Source organism: Hetaerina americana, unplaced genomic scaffold (genome assembly GCF_022747635.1).
Source record: "Hetaerina americana unplaced genomic scaffold, ioHetAmer1.1.p SCAF_118, whole genome shotgun sequence".
NCBI lineage: Eukaryota > Metazoa > Arthropoda > Insecta > Odonata > Calopterygidae > Hetaerina > Hetaerina americana.
The window spans coordinates 597,497-612,290 of record NW_027286270.1 but is presented as its reverse complement, the minus strand read 5'-3'; the positions used below and the strand labels follow the sequence as shown (position 1 = coordinate 612,290).

At 46.2% G+C, this 14,794-nt stretch overlaps 1 protein-coding gene across 2 annotated transcripts in view; it reads right to left on the bottom strand.

The window, feature by feature from the left end:
• The window catches only part of LOC139685591 (uncharacterized), a 130,654-nt gene extending 122,027 nt beyond the window's left edge, over positions 1 to 8,627 (bottom strand). For both annotated transcript variants that reach the window (XM_071582534.1, XM_071582533.1), the window contains exon 1: positions 7,548 to 8,627. The gene's annotated coding sequence lies outside the window, so the exon portion shown is untranslated. The remainder of the gene's footprint in view (positions 1 to 7,547) is intronic.
• Positions 8,628 to 14,794: the final 6,167 nt, after the last annotated feature.

Sequence of the window (14,794 nt, the reverse complement as noted above, 5' to 3'; positions counted from 1 at the left end):
ATTGGCACTGAAGACAGCGGCGATGAGGTCAACGATGACACGGCCTCAGGATCCGAAAAAGATTCTAGGGTCCGTCGTGATGTTGACCTCTGGAGTGTGAGCGGGTGGGTGATGTCGAGGGGTTTGCTACAGGGTCATAGTCTTGCGCCGAGGATCGACCGCGGACCTCTGGATTTGGATCCGAGCGGAAGGGTTAAATTAGAGTTTGCATCATTTTCGCAAGGATGCGAGCCACCTTCGGCGGGCAATAATACAATGGCGATGGAACCCTCTGAACCGCTCCGGTGTTCATAAAATATCCGGGGCCGCTGGATGGCTAGCGGGTGGGATGTATTCTTTTACATCAGTGATTAGGCCATTGTGCAATGTATTGGTCAAGTACAGGAACTCTTAAGCCGTCATCGCCAAATAATTTAGCTTGAAATGAAGTGAGGGTCGGTGTGCAGTTATACAAAATGGGCCAAATTGAACTTAAACATTTTGTATCGGACGGAAAGTTTTGTGAGGGATTCAATAACAATATCAGTATTGGTGTCAAAATGAAATACACTATGTTATCCCACAGAAGAGCTTTATTGTACGACCCGGGTTTCGTCGAAGATCGACATCATCAGGTATTGGTGGTTAAATGACTAAAATCAAATGAGTCTGTGAATACCATCACCCCATTCAAAGCAGAGGTGCAGATACATTTCTTGGATCCAAAAGGTGGTAGCGCCGGCGGCCAAATTTTCTCAACTTAATTTACTCTTCACAGAAATGACCTCGCAAATAAAATCGGGGCGGTGGGTTTATAGAAATTAATAAGGTGTATTTATTGCAATCAATAACTCTTCCATCAGCAGGGCAGAGATAACTCTACATAATAGTTTGGAAAGTGTTTGGTAATGAATTAAAAGTTATCGATCCAAAAGAATCTTGGAAAGGCATTTTCCAGACCAACAGGTTATATAATTACTCCTAAACAAGAAAAAGACAAGCCAATAAATGTATTTCATCCAAAAAAAAATGTCACCCAACAAAGAAACGAGACAATATTTATTGGAGAAGTCCTCTCAAATAATTAATTCAAAGTAAATTTATAAAAGATAACGCGGAAGCTAGAATATCGATAAAACGTCAAAGGCTATGTCATGGCTAAGATGAAAAATAGACAGAATGATATCTTAGGCGAGTGCACTAAATACGAACCGAACGCTTGCAAAAAACATTGGCCCTAACAAATACTTTGCACCCAATTAAATACCAGCTCACATATTGCAGAACAACAGTCTTGCATCTTACCTCTTAATCACATTTAAGATGTCCTCAGTGGGTCAAAAGGTTCCCAGCGGCCGGAAAAAGGCTTGTTGAACAACTATCTTAAACAGCGGGAACAGACTCAGTAACTGCCGACCTAATATATAAGACCCTCACACCTACATCATGCGTGGTCATGGAACATTACTTAAGCTCGAGAGTGAGGCATCCTGAACACTCCAGAGTCATGCATGAAAAACCAGCACGATTTCCGAAAGGGTTAATCCTGCGAGAGACAACTTACACTTCTTGTTCATTTCATTTTTTGTTCAGTGGGGAATAATATTCCAGGGGACGAGGCGAGATTTTCTAGATATTAAAAAGCCCCGTTCATTCAAGCCGAATGGCTATCCTCTTAATCTCCAAGTTAATTGCTTAAGGAAATCTCCGGCACGCTGAAAATTCCATATTTCAAAGTATTCACAAAATACAATCAAAGTTTTCAAATTCTTGATTTTTGTATAAACTCAATATTATGATCAACTGAAAACATGTGCCTGAACAGGTAGAACATTGCCAAACACTTGCATTTTTGGAAATTATTAATCAAGTTTTTGCGATAATAGCACTTACTTTATGCCTTTAATTGTTCTTTTTACAACGATAATTACTCTAAAATCGAAAAATTTTCACAAAGACGAACACATTCCTGATTGCAAGCAACATTGGGTGTTTTCACATGCTCGATGGTATGTGATCGGCAGACCGGGGTCGGGAGTGACCAGGTTCTTGGCGCCCCGAGGAAGACGTGCGGCCAATCACGGAGCAGGAATGCCGGAGGGCCGTCCTAGTTCGCAGATGACAAGCACGCCTCCGTGACGGACGCCCTCCCGAACGGGGCTCACTCCGAGCAATAACTAATACTTAGAAAGGGAGCCACCTCCTCCGCGAACTAAGGAAATGCTGGAAGGCTTGCTCCTGGATACACCTTCAGATTCCATGCTTCGAAATTTATTGAATCATTCGCATAAATGTCTCAAAGAAAACGAAATCAATGAAATGCAGTTCACTTACAAATAAACACATTCCATGAATATGTTTAGAAACTCGCCAAACTGTCCGTTTGCAACTCAGTTATCTGCTGAGAGGAGAGCTCGCGTGATCAGTGGTGAGAGTTGGGATTTCGCTGCGACGGGTCGGCCAATGAAAATCGAGAAGAAATGGATTGTCGACGACAGATACGTATTGTCCGTGCATCGATACTTTTCCGAAACAGTTAATCCTCGTCCACAGAGGGAGAGCTCGTCTGCGCACGCGCGCAGGCCAGGCAGACACCAACATCCGCCGGGGACGTGCAGCCATGCGCCCCAGACCACCCTCCCGCCCCCCGCCGTCACCTAAATCACGCCGAGGCACGCGCACGCCCGATCCATCGACGTGACATCCCGGGACTCCCCTCGTGCTCGATACGTTTCGCTTGGCGTGCTCTTCCCCAGCGTGGTTGAAGATACCTCACGAGGTGAAAGAGTTCGATTCCATTTGCTCGTTGGGAAATCCATCGAACGCCACCCTAAGTCTATTAAATGATAGCACTTTCCGCACAAATAATGGCGGGAGGGCCTCCACAGTCTCTTGGCCGCCTGTCACTTGCTCGACGCCTTTGCCTGGGACTCAGCTCCACTCAAAAGGCGCCTAGCTACATAGCCTTGGGCAGAACTCAAATCTAACATTCGTCGGGTGTTCGGGACTCTCCCCGGGAGGGCTTCATTTCATAATCAAACGGAGGAACGCTTCCCTTTTGGTGAAAAGTGGCGCTATGGACGACCAGAAAGCGTCACACCGTTACTAGTTAGCCACTGTTGGGAAACATTGTTGCACGAACGTTATAAGCATAGCTCAAACTAATCGATAACTCCATTTAATTGTAGTCCAAGTCTGACAAAGATGCTTAGTTCTAGCCTAGCGTTAGATTGGCGGGGGGAGGGTGGTACAAGGAGTGGAGGCCTGTCATGCTGACCGGAGGATTCGAGTTTGATTCCGACTTCCGCCAATGGGAATCCACCCTCGGCTTCACCCAAGCTGTGGGAAATATTCCAGGTCTACCGGATCTTCCTGGGATATCCCTGGCGTCCGAAGGGGAGCAGAACTGCTCATTACTCCGAAGTGTGAATTCAAGAATTTAACACGCCATCTAGACCTTGGGTTAGTTGACCTCCTCTCTCAGCTGTCAAACCAACCATCGGGTTAATTACTGCGATTCACATTGGCAATGCCAGAAACCAAAAGGAAAAATTAAGGGAACATGACTGGTGAGAAAAGCGATCAAAAATAATAATTCTTCTAACGCAAAAATCTTTGACAAGAGCATCAAGAAAGATCGCGAGCGGAAACTCAAATATATGTATATTCCCGAATGTAAACAGGTTAAAATGGCGTTAGCGAGACAGCCCCTGCCACTGCCCTCGAGGCGACAGTGCAATCCTTATGATGCAGATGAGCGACGTGTTCGAGCAGCAGCAGTCACCTCTCCCCTTCCCTCGGCCCCGCAGCAGGGCGAGAGTGGGGGGTGGAGCACGCCCCGAGGCTGGGGCCCCGCTTGGACAGAGTCGGTCGGGGCGGCCGGGCACCAATAAGGAAGCGCACGCGTCGCCTTGGCCACGATCACTTCCGCTTGCACCTGCGGTCTGGACGTTGAAACGGGAGTGAACTCGATCGGCCTGGCGCAGTGAGAACCACTCGCCCTGGTCAGTGTCTCAGGGCAGAATCAGGATGTGGCGCCCTGCATGCCAGGATATAATAGGGAAGCGAACTCCGACACCACTACACCCTACCTTCTGACCCTTATATAGTATTCCCACTTGAAAACGACAACCAACCAACCTGGTTACCAACACTCACGTCTATTGGCCCTGAGTCATAAATGCTTATTTTTTATGAAAATGGCGTTTTATGAATAAAGAAGTGCACTTGGGGGATCAAGCAAAACAAGCAGTCGCGTGATTGAGATGCTAATACGAGAATATTCGCTTCTGGTGATGTGCAAAATATGATTGTCATCAGGAGCATTCTAAGACCTACATTCAACGGGTGGAATACCTTGAGAAATAACTTCTTGCGTCTGCGACGTAATCATTCGAGCCTGTCCTGCGAATATTCTCCAAAGACAAAGTTGAGGTCGTAATACGATCTAGCAGCCTACAATGAGAATTACCATCCTTGAATTCCGCAACGATTGAAAAGACTAACACAATGGCCGTGGAAACAATTTAAGTTAAAAAATTTATGAAAATGCTTCAATACATCATTCCCGTAAAAATGTGAATACGTTAATAAGTGTCACTTATGGAAAGCAACGGAATACGCAAATAGTAATCTCCAAGTCAGCATACCGTGGTCTACTCTCGCTTCAAATGAAAAAGGTATTTGCTGGATCAACAAGTAAGCTGTTTCTGCAGATATGTGGTATCACCATATTAAATGCAAGGAGTTGGAACATGAACTGTAAGCGTTTATATAAATATGAGAATCAAAGCTGCGAGACCGCTAACAAGTCCTGTAAATTGCGCGCCGAGGAAGTCTGCTGACGGTCGTAACTTGTCGCCAGCCGTTGTTCCTGGCCTAGATTAAAATGAATGCGATTAAAAGATTAACACCTTAAGACTTTTCGGAAGATTTATAAATTGGCTGGTAGATTTGAGAAAGGGCGGCAGGGAGGGAGAGAGGGGCTTCCCGATGATGAAGGCTGATCCCGGCGGCGCCAAGGGTGCGCCACGTCAGACGGACCGGATGCGCGTTGCCCCGTTCTTAGAAATTGTTTTTCTAAAATCGATAGAAGAAGGCGCCTCGGTGCCTCGCGACTAGAAGCTAGCCCATATAGTAACTCCCATCTATTAAGGCGGCGATAGGAATTAAACAACCAATTACTGACCCATTTCTTTAACATCGATCTCTTGTAAAATATTAGAACGTATTATTGTCAGTAACATCATTAGATTTCTTGATAGTAGGAAAATAGTAAGCCCCAACCAGCACGGATTTAGGAAAAGCAGATCTTGCGATAATACAATTGTGCCTTTTTATTCACGATATACTTTGGTTGGGAGAAAACACTCAAGTCGATGCAGTATTCCTCGATTTCAAAAAAGCTTTCGGTAAAGTCCCGCACAAAAAATTGTTACAAAAACTTAAATACTATGGCATAAATGAGGAAATAATAAAATCGATTACAGACTTCTTGAAAAAGGGTAAACAAATATTTGTCATCGACGTTTGGTGCTCAACTGATAGAAATGTAACTTCACGAGTCCCCCAAGGAAGTGTAATAGGGCCGCTTCTATTCTTAATATACATTAAAGACTTTAGTGCACACATTAGTGGAAATCTGAGGTTATTTGCTGACGACACGGTGGTATAGAGGGAAATAAGGAGGCAACTAGATCGCGAGCTACTCTCTAGAGACTTAGACAATATCTCGGAATGGTGCAATAAATGGGGATTAACACTTAATAAGGATAAATGCGCAGTTTTGAAAGTTCCGAAGAAAGGAATTGACGAACAAAGCATAAACAATGAAGCATAGGATTCAGTACTGACTACGGCAAAGCTAGTTAAGTAATTGGGGGTAGTTCTAACACCACGCCTTTCATGGGAAGCACATATCAGGGCAATATGCGGATCAGCTTTAAAGAAACTCGGCTTCATTAAACGGGGGGTGGGGAAATGTAATGAGAAAGTTAAAGAGAGGTGTTATTTTGCTCTAGTTAGACCTCATTTGGAATATGCCGTAAGTATTTGGGATCCTTGGGAGAAAATTTGGCAAAAAGAATTAGATAAAGTCCAGAGAAAATCCGCTAGATTCGTTAAAAATTGTTATGATAAGAACACAAGTGCGACGGGTCTCTTAGGGGATTTAGGCTGGGAACCACTTGAAGTGCGGAGAGAACAAGCAAGGCTTGGACTTTGAGAAAGGTTCAGAACAAACGAGTTTAACTATGACACTGAAGGAATTATAATGGCCCCACACTACTTATGTAGATCAGACCACAAAGATAAACTAAGGGAGATAGATTCCATGACAGATAGATACAAATACTCATTCTTTCCCCGAACAATCAGAAATCATAATAGTAAGAAACCGAAGTCACTTTAGAAATGCTAAAAAAATTTAATTTACAAGTCGGAACAAAATTAAGCATTGCAAAGACATTTGCAGGTGCATGTGTACGTGTTGGTAGTTTGTGTGCTTGCGTGTGTGTGGTTTGTAAGTGTTTTTGCATGAATGTACATATACCATGCTTTGTTGGTGGACTGTGGCCTTTGCATGCGGTTTTTTTAACTGAATTACGGGTGGTGCCCCCCTGCCACACGCCCTTGCGGTGGCTTGCGGGGTATTCAGTCGATGAAGATGCTTCACCTGAAACGCACACCCTTTCACGCCACGCATAGCGAAATCATACGCATGCACCCACACACACGATAATCTCCGATTCCGCGAGAGACTTCAAAATTGCCGCGGTGGGGCCACTTTGAGTCTCCTAAGACATCGCCGTTGCCAGGATGACAAAACGCTATGCAGGTGGCTACGTCCTCCGCGTAGAATATGGTACAGTAATCACGGCATCACATAATCAACCCAATGAAGCTTGGTTTAACAACTTGAGGGGCTGAGAACCTGAATTCCTACTCCTATACATTTTGTGAAATTTACCGCTCACGGCAGGTTATGGTGAAACGTGGGCAGTTACTTAATCCTTCTAGAGTTCCCATGGGGATCGAGATGGTGCGGGGGCTAACGTACTGGCTTCCCACCCTGAGGGCGCGGGTTCAAATCCCGGCGGTGTTGAATATTTTTCAGAGGTATCTCGATCCCTACTTGAGGTGCTTTGTGGAGGGCACTTTGAGTGAGTACGCCGTCCGTCGGATGGGACGTTAAACTGCGGACCCCTTGGCGCCTTTCGTAAAGAGTAGGCTAATGCCGACGCCGGGTTTCTCTCCACCCTTCATCCTTTCCTGTCCATCCCCTATGGCGCAAATGACCTTAGCTGTCGGTCGCCTCCCCTTAAAACTACTACTAGAGTTCCCATTCAGTTTCCCAGGACTCTGGTACCGATCATAATCACACAGAACCGGGTCGAAGCCCGGGAGACTCGCGAGTCCACACTGGCGCCTGGGAAGCGGGGATGGCACAGGAATATTTGTAGATTCCGAAGGTGCAAGGGGGGTGTGGTCCCCCCGTGGGGACACGGTGTTGCGAGGACAGGGTGGCAGGTGAATTATTCGCGGGGAAGAGAGGGGGCTCTCACGCTCACCTTAGTTGAAGCGACGGGAGATGGTCGTCGACTGGCCCCTCGGGAGGACGGCCGGCGAGGGACCCCGGGAGCCAGGGCCGGCGTCAGATGGCGGGCGAGGAGGAGGAGGGCCCGAAGCGGTCCTCTCGTCCTCCGACGCTCCGCTCCCCGGCCGGGGGTGACCCACGTACAATCATGGCCAAGGGGACGGAAGCGAGGGCCCCGTTAAAAAAGCCCCGCGGCCCACTTCCGAGATTCGCCTTGGGCCCCAGAGGCGGTGGTGCAGCTTCGGAGGTGATATTCGAGATGGGGGGGAGGATGGAGGCGGACCGAGTGATCCTGCCTTGCGGGACCTCTGCCTCCACGGGCGACCACCTGTCTCGGTCGGGGGACGGGTACGGCAGAGGAGGAGGGGGATCGAAGTTTTCCGCACCGTTAAAACCCCAGAGCGACGGACTAGGCGATGGTGCGGTGGAAGTAGGGAACGGAGGCAGGCGGGGCGAGCACTGGTTCCCCTCCGGTCGGGAGGGGGGAAACGGCTGGCACGGCCCCCACGGTCTTCATTCACCCCTGCGGCCAACCGTGCGAGGATATCACGACTGGTCGGATGCACGTGGAATGGCGACCGCCTCGTCCATCGGACTTGCGCCGGGCCGCAGAGGGGTACGTGCCACCGCGGCCTCCGGAACACGAAGAAGGGGCTAATAAACACTTGGGCCCGGTGGGGTCTGCAGGTGGACGACTCGTGGGGAGAAGAAGCCTCGAATCCCGAGAAATAGTGAATCTAGTAACTCGACGAGGGGTCGGAATTCACGTCGACGGCGGCAGGCGTGACTACTGCTCTTTCGTCCAGCTCACCACTCGCAGGGGAAATCCATGGTTTAAGGGGGGGGCGCGCTTGAATTCCAGGGTCGAAGAAGTCTGCAGGACCGGCTCCGATCCTCGAGAGCGCGAGGAGAGTCAGCGGGGAGCTAGCTGGTGGCTCGTGGCCGCACCAACGCTTCACGGGGTCTCCCGGTGCCTCTCCATCTTCGCTCGATCGGAGCACGCAATCGTTCGTCGAGGCGGCGTTCACTCTAGGATGGCCCTCGATATCCTCCGCACGGGTGCGCCGCGAACACTGCGCCGTGGCCGTCGGCCGAGGAGGGCTTCCCCCTCCACGGATTGAGGCGGATGGTGGAGGGGGTGCTTCGTCCTTACCTGCGAAGGGGAGGCCGATATTCCCCTCCCTTCCCTTTCGGAAGGTCAGGAGTGAGCTGGGGGCGGGAGTCCCTCTCTCTACCTGCCTCCGCCCCCCCTTCGACGGCCGCATTGTGGGGGTGTGGAGGGGAAAGGAATGTCGGGGGGAGGGCGCACCGAAGCGGGAGCGAGCCTGCAGCCGCACGACATCACTCCAGACGGAGGAGAGAGAGAGAGAGGCGCGCGTTTAAAGGGCGGACGGCAGAGCCACACCATCGACACGTCGCGCGATTTACCAGTTGACCTCCAAGCACTCGTTTCAATGTGTTCTCTACTGTAGCCTGAAAACAAAAGACGCCCAGCGATGCTCACGAAAATGCCAATTATTGACGAGTGTTCAATGAACTACGTTCGACGTGAGTGATATTCAAAATCAACAAAGGGAGCGTTGTAGTTTAGGATTTCCGTTTGCCCGAACCAAGTGATTCGACCGTCCACCCTTGAGGATGATTTGGAGGGGGGACCGCAAACTTTTAATTATAACTAAAAAAATAATCGAGTGAGAAACCTAATTTTTAATTGGCTATTCTTGAGACTTCTCTGTCACAATAATATCAGTCACAGTCAAGAGTTATACATTTCTCCCGGCGTTTCTTGACCTCCCGAAGACCGCCACTTTGGTAATCAGCAGATTGCGTCGAAAACTATTGTCACGTTTTTTACAAAATCTCTTTTCCTCTTCAGAACTGCGTCATATGCTGGGCTCTCCTTTCCATAGACAGGTATCATTTCAATGTGGAATGTGCCGGACACCCTAACCCTTCAATTGAAGGAATCGAAGCGAGTCCCTAACGAAGAGTTAAGCTGAGGCGAGTGCCAAATAGGGCAAAAGAAGCGTGGCAGAAAGCGAATTGCGAGAATATGGAACGTCAGCGAGGAAAGAGTGAAATTGGTGCCCTATAAAGGGAGGTTGAAAATCTGTCAAGAAATACGAAGGGAAAAGTCGTCGCAAACACTCAAGGATAAGTGAGGAGAAATATTAGTTAAAGCACAAAATATCCGATTGAGGTGAAAGGAATATTTAGGAGAAATGGATTATGAAAACGCTAAACTGACGAGAATAGACATATTAAAAAGAGAATTTGACGTAGAAGAGGATCGCTTAGTTCTAGGCTTACTCGATGACGAGATGTAAAGGGCATTGAGGGAGCTGTTGTCGCAACGAAGGCCGCGAGGGTTGATATGAGGACCTCCTTACAGGTTTGGGAAAAGACGGGAGGAGGATCCTTTATGGACTTTTACGTATTCGCAAATCAGGTTGCGGACGACTAAGCTTTAGTCGGTCGGTCAGCCAAGGAGTGGTAAGCGTTGATGGGTGCATTGGAAAGTCAGTTAGGCACGGGAGGAGAATAAATGCAAACAGAACGAAGGTTATGCAGTTCTCCAGAAAGAGAAAGGCTAAGTTAGATAGCAAAATAGGAGCTTAAGCAGGTGGAAGCGTTTATCTATCTCGGAAGTTTTCTGGGCCAAAATGGTGAAATTAGTCGGGAAATAGGGGGAAGAATTGCTTTAGCAAAGGAGTTTTCGAAGGGAGGAAGGAGCAAATGAGGAGTAAGGATATGAAAACACGCATGGTTGTGTGAGGCGCGGAAACATGGTCATTGAAGAGACAGGATGATGGTCGTAGATTGGAGGCTCCTTGAAATGTGGGTGTGAAAAAGGATGGAGAAGGTGAAGTGGAGAGAAAGGAAAACAAGCGAGGAAGTGGTGCGTATGGTGGGCAAGGAGAGGGAATTGTCGGGAGAAATCATAAGGAGGCGGAAAAAATTAATATATGTATATATATATATATATATATATATATATATATATATATATATATAATGAAAGGACACACGTATTCCAAATGTTTGCTGGCACAACCACCTTCTCCTGTGAAGAGAAGGTATTGAGGAGAAGGATGAAACGACAGGATGGCGGTGGATGGGAGGGGAGGGGAGGGCTTATTGGTCTTTCCAATCAACTAACCTCCCTCTAGGTCCCCAAATTACCACCATGGCTAAAAATGATGCCCCAACCGTCCACCGTTTCCACCTCCAAAATCACCTTCCTAGACGAGAATATATGTTGCTAATTGACAATAAATTCCACAATCCTGTGCATGTAAGATCAGTCAACCAACAACAATGCCTCCATTATAACAGTTGCCACGATAATCATACCAGAGGCGCCATCCGTGCCCACACGCGGACTCAAAATCTGCATTCAATCTTGTTCCCTTGCTAAGTCCAAGCCCTTACCGATTCACTCGACCAGCGAGGATACCCTCTACCCCGCCTCGACAAAAGAATCGGGTATTCATATGCGAGCAATGTTTTTATGCAACAAAGAATTGATTCGGGAACGTGATGAGGCACCTCAATCTACCTGGAGTGCGACTAAAAAGAAATAGCGACGCTTTTTGGAATGCAGAAATGAATGTTTACCCGTGTTCCACGCGACATCCGAGTCTTTAGGGTGCTGTGATGTCTCTGCTGTTACCTACTGTTTCAGAAATTTCGGAAAATACAACTTATTTTATTCATAAATGACACGGATAATGAATTTAAAGAGTTGGTTGAGCAAAGCAAAGAATGTATGAAATAACCAAAAGAATGAATTCTTCATTTAAAGACGAAATTAAAGAGAAGGACCAAATTGTTGACGGCACCGTTAGAATAATATTTTGGTATAGAATGAGTGAAATAATGGGATTAAAGGTGGTTGGAGTAAGTTCAGGAATTTAATCCGATTGAAAATAGTTGGTAATAAATGTTTTTCGTGAATTAAAACCTGAGCAAATTATAATGAATGATTTTATTTTACGCTTTTGAAGTAGCAAATAATAGTTTAATATGACTCGATAAACTCTTTTCAATGTTAAAAGCGTTGGCTTCCACGCGAAGTTTAATGGAAAATAAGACATCTTTGAAAGAAGACTAAATTAAAGATTAGATTTGTTGCGGGGTTTCTATCAATGAAAGCCTTCTTACAACCGGATTTTGTTTTAGAATGTGGAAGATTAATGATAATAATAAATATATTATTAATTTATTTCAACTTTAGGATGGTAAAACCTTGTCAAAAAGATGGAAAGTTAAGGGTCAAATAATTTAAAATTTCGGAGATTCAGATGAGTTGATTTCATTGCACCTATGACAGCTATTATGGATTATTTCCCTGACATTAAAAAAAATCCAAGAAAGCGTTAAGCAGGGTGCATGACTTGCCTTGGAGTCTTAACGATGAAGAGAAAGTATGATTTCGGTTTAGTTCGGTTGAATATAGCCTGATATTTATGAATGTGCTCTGGTAGAGATAGCATATTGACCAGTGAACTGAAATTACCTTTCTTCCATCTTTATAGCAGCGTAAAAATGCATTAACTCTAACACAAAAAATAATTTAAACCTGATGCTCGTAAAATGGATTTCTACCAGTATTTAAAGGTGGATACCGCCCTGAAATCTAAAAGAATAGGCCCACATCGGTTCTATTGAGTCTCAGTGAAACATTTGAAAGGTGGGTGACGGATTTTATCTATTTCCTTGGGCAGATATGGTGTAGTTTATAAACATCAACAAGACTTCCGGAGAATGGAATAAGTAAAAAGTGCAATCACGGTTTTAAGTAATTCAACATTCATTAGTCAGGGAAATCAATGCGATATTTACATGCCCAGATTAAAAATCAATTTTTGATATGGTGCATGACAGCATTTTACATTCCTTCCGCGGAGGAGGAGTGCACCCTTCAAGCAGAAGGAGGTGGCCTTACCACTGCAAATGTCGGAATGCGTGTGTGCCCTTATTTTTGGCTAACGATACCTTGCTCCATCGTTTGAACTATATATAGATTCTGACTAATGGCTTTTGAGTTTTCGAGCCATTTGTCTCTTTACTTATTGAACGACCCTCGTGTGTGTGTATATACGAGTATATGTGGGTCGCGGTAGTCCAGTGGGTAGAGCGTTGGTCTGCTGACCGGAGGGTCCCGGGTTCTACACCCGGGCAAGGCACTCTGGGAACCTGCAGCTCCACTCCAAGCTATGTGATTTTTCGGGTATCAGATCTTCCTGGAAAACCATAACCGACAGAGGGAAAGGAACTGGCGCCCTACCCTGATGTGTGAATTTTCACACGCCGGATAGGGCTTAGTACTGGGTGAACTCTACCATGACCAACCAAACCGACCTTTGGGTTGATTACTGTGTTAATGGTTATATATATATATATATATATATATATATATATATATATATATATATATATATATATATATGCTTTCATAGACGTAACACGGAAGTGCCGAATAGTACAATACACAGTAACTCATAATATAGAAACACAAAAAAAGAGAACACTCACACGTATTTTCTTGATATTTCGACGGAAACAATCCGTCTTCCTCTGAAGATATAGAAGTAATGGTTTATTACGAAACACAAAAAAAGAGAACACTCACACGTATTTTTCTTGATATTTTGACGGAAACAATCCGTCTTCCTCTGAAGATATAGAAGTAATGGTTTATTACTTCATTACATCTATATCTTCAGAGGAAGACGGATTGTTTCCGTCGAAATATCAAGAAAATACGTGTGAGTGTTCTCTTTTTTTTGTGTTTCTATATTATGTGTTACTGTGTATTGTGCTATATATATATATATATATATATATATATATATATATTATATATATATATATATATATATATACAGGGTTCGTCCGGAAAATAAGTGTACTGAGCTCAGGAAAAAAAATTTACTACACTTTTACATATCTTAAGCTAATATTCCTCAAAATAGGACCCTTGTGAGTCCGATACACTTGTTCCAGCGGCGTTCCCATTCCTGGAACGCCACCCGCGAAGGCATCACCGGGAACCTCTCGAAGACACGTCGTCACGGCCTCTTTGACGGCGTCCAAAGTCCCGTATCGCGTTCCTTTCAAACTCCTCTTTATCTTCGGGAACAGAAAGAAGTCCGGTGGTGCCAAGTCCGGGCTGTAGGGCGGGTGCGGCAGCGTTGCCCACGCCGTGCTTGGCTAAGAAGTCCGACACGACAAGCGCGGTGTGAGACGGCGCATTGTCGTGATGCAGCCGCCAGATGTTTTTGATCGCTGGCCGGACGCGGGCGACTCGTTTTCGAAGCCTGTCGAGCACTTGGACGTAAAATGCAGCATTTACAGTTTGTCGTTCAGGTACAAATTCGAAGTGGACGACTCCCCTTTTGTCAAAAAACACAATGAGCATCGCCTTGATCCGAGATTTGCTCATGCGAGCTTTCTTTTGACGGGGTGATGATGGGGTGTGCCACTCCGCACTTTGTCTCTTCGACTCCCGGGTCGTACTCAAAGATCCACGTCTCGTCACCCGAAACAACGTTCTCTAAAAAATGTGGATCATTTTTGCAGTGATCCGCAAGTTGTGTCGCGATTTCCGAACGATTGAGTCTTTGATCATCACTGAGCACTTTCGGCACCAACTTTGCACAAATTTTTCGCATCTGTAATTGGTGCCTAATAATCTCGTGCACTGTTGTTTTTGGCACATTGCACTGCTCTGCTATCATCCGAACACTAAGACGACGATCAGAGTTCAGTACATCGCGAACTTTTCGCACATTTTCGTCGGTGAGTGTCGTTGATGGGCGTCCAGGCCGTGGTTCGTCGTCGACCTCTTCTCTGCCCTCCACGAACATCTTGTGCCACCGAAAGATAATGTTTCTGGGGCATGGCTGACTCCCCGTAAGCCTGGTTAATCATACCGACAGTTTCGGTAGACGATTTCCCAAGCTTTACCGCACATTTGATGGAATAACGCTGCTCCAAAAACTTCGGCATCGCGTTCCGTGACGTGGGTCGAGCGTGGAGGTTCGCGTTAACAGAGCTCCTCACTACACCACAGCTCAGAGCCGACTGCCTTTTTCAGCGTCGCTTGCCAACATACCCCCCTCTAATCGCAGCCCGTCAGAGCGGTGCTGGGCGCGCCTGGAGCGGCGGGAAAAAATCAGTACACTTATTTTCCGGACGAACCCTGTATATATATAT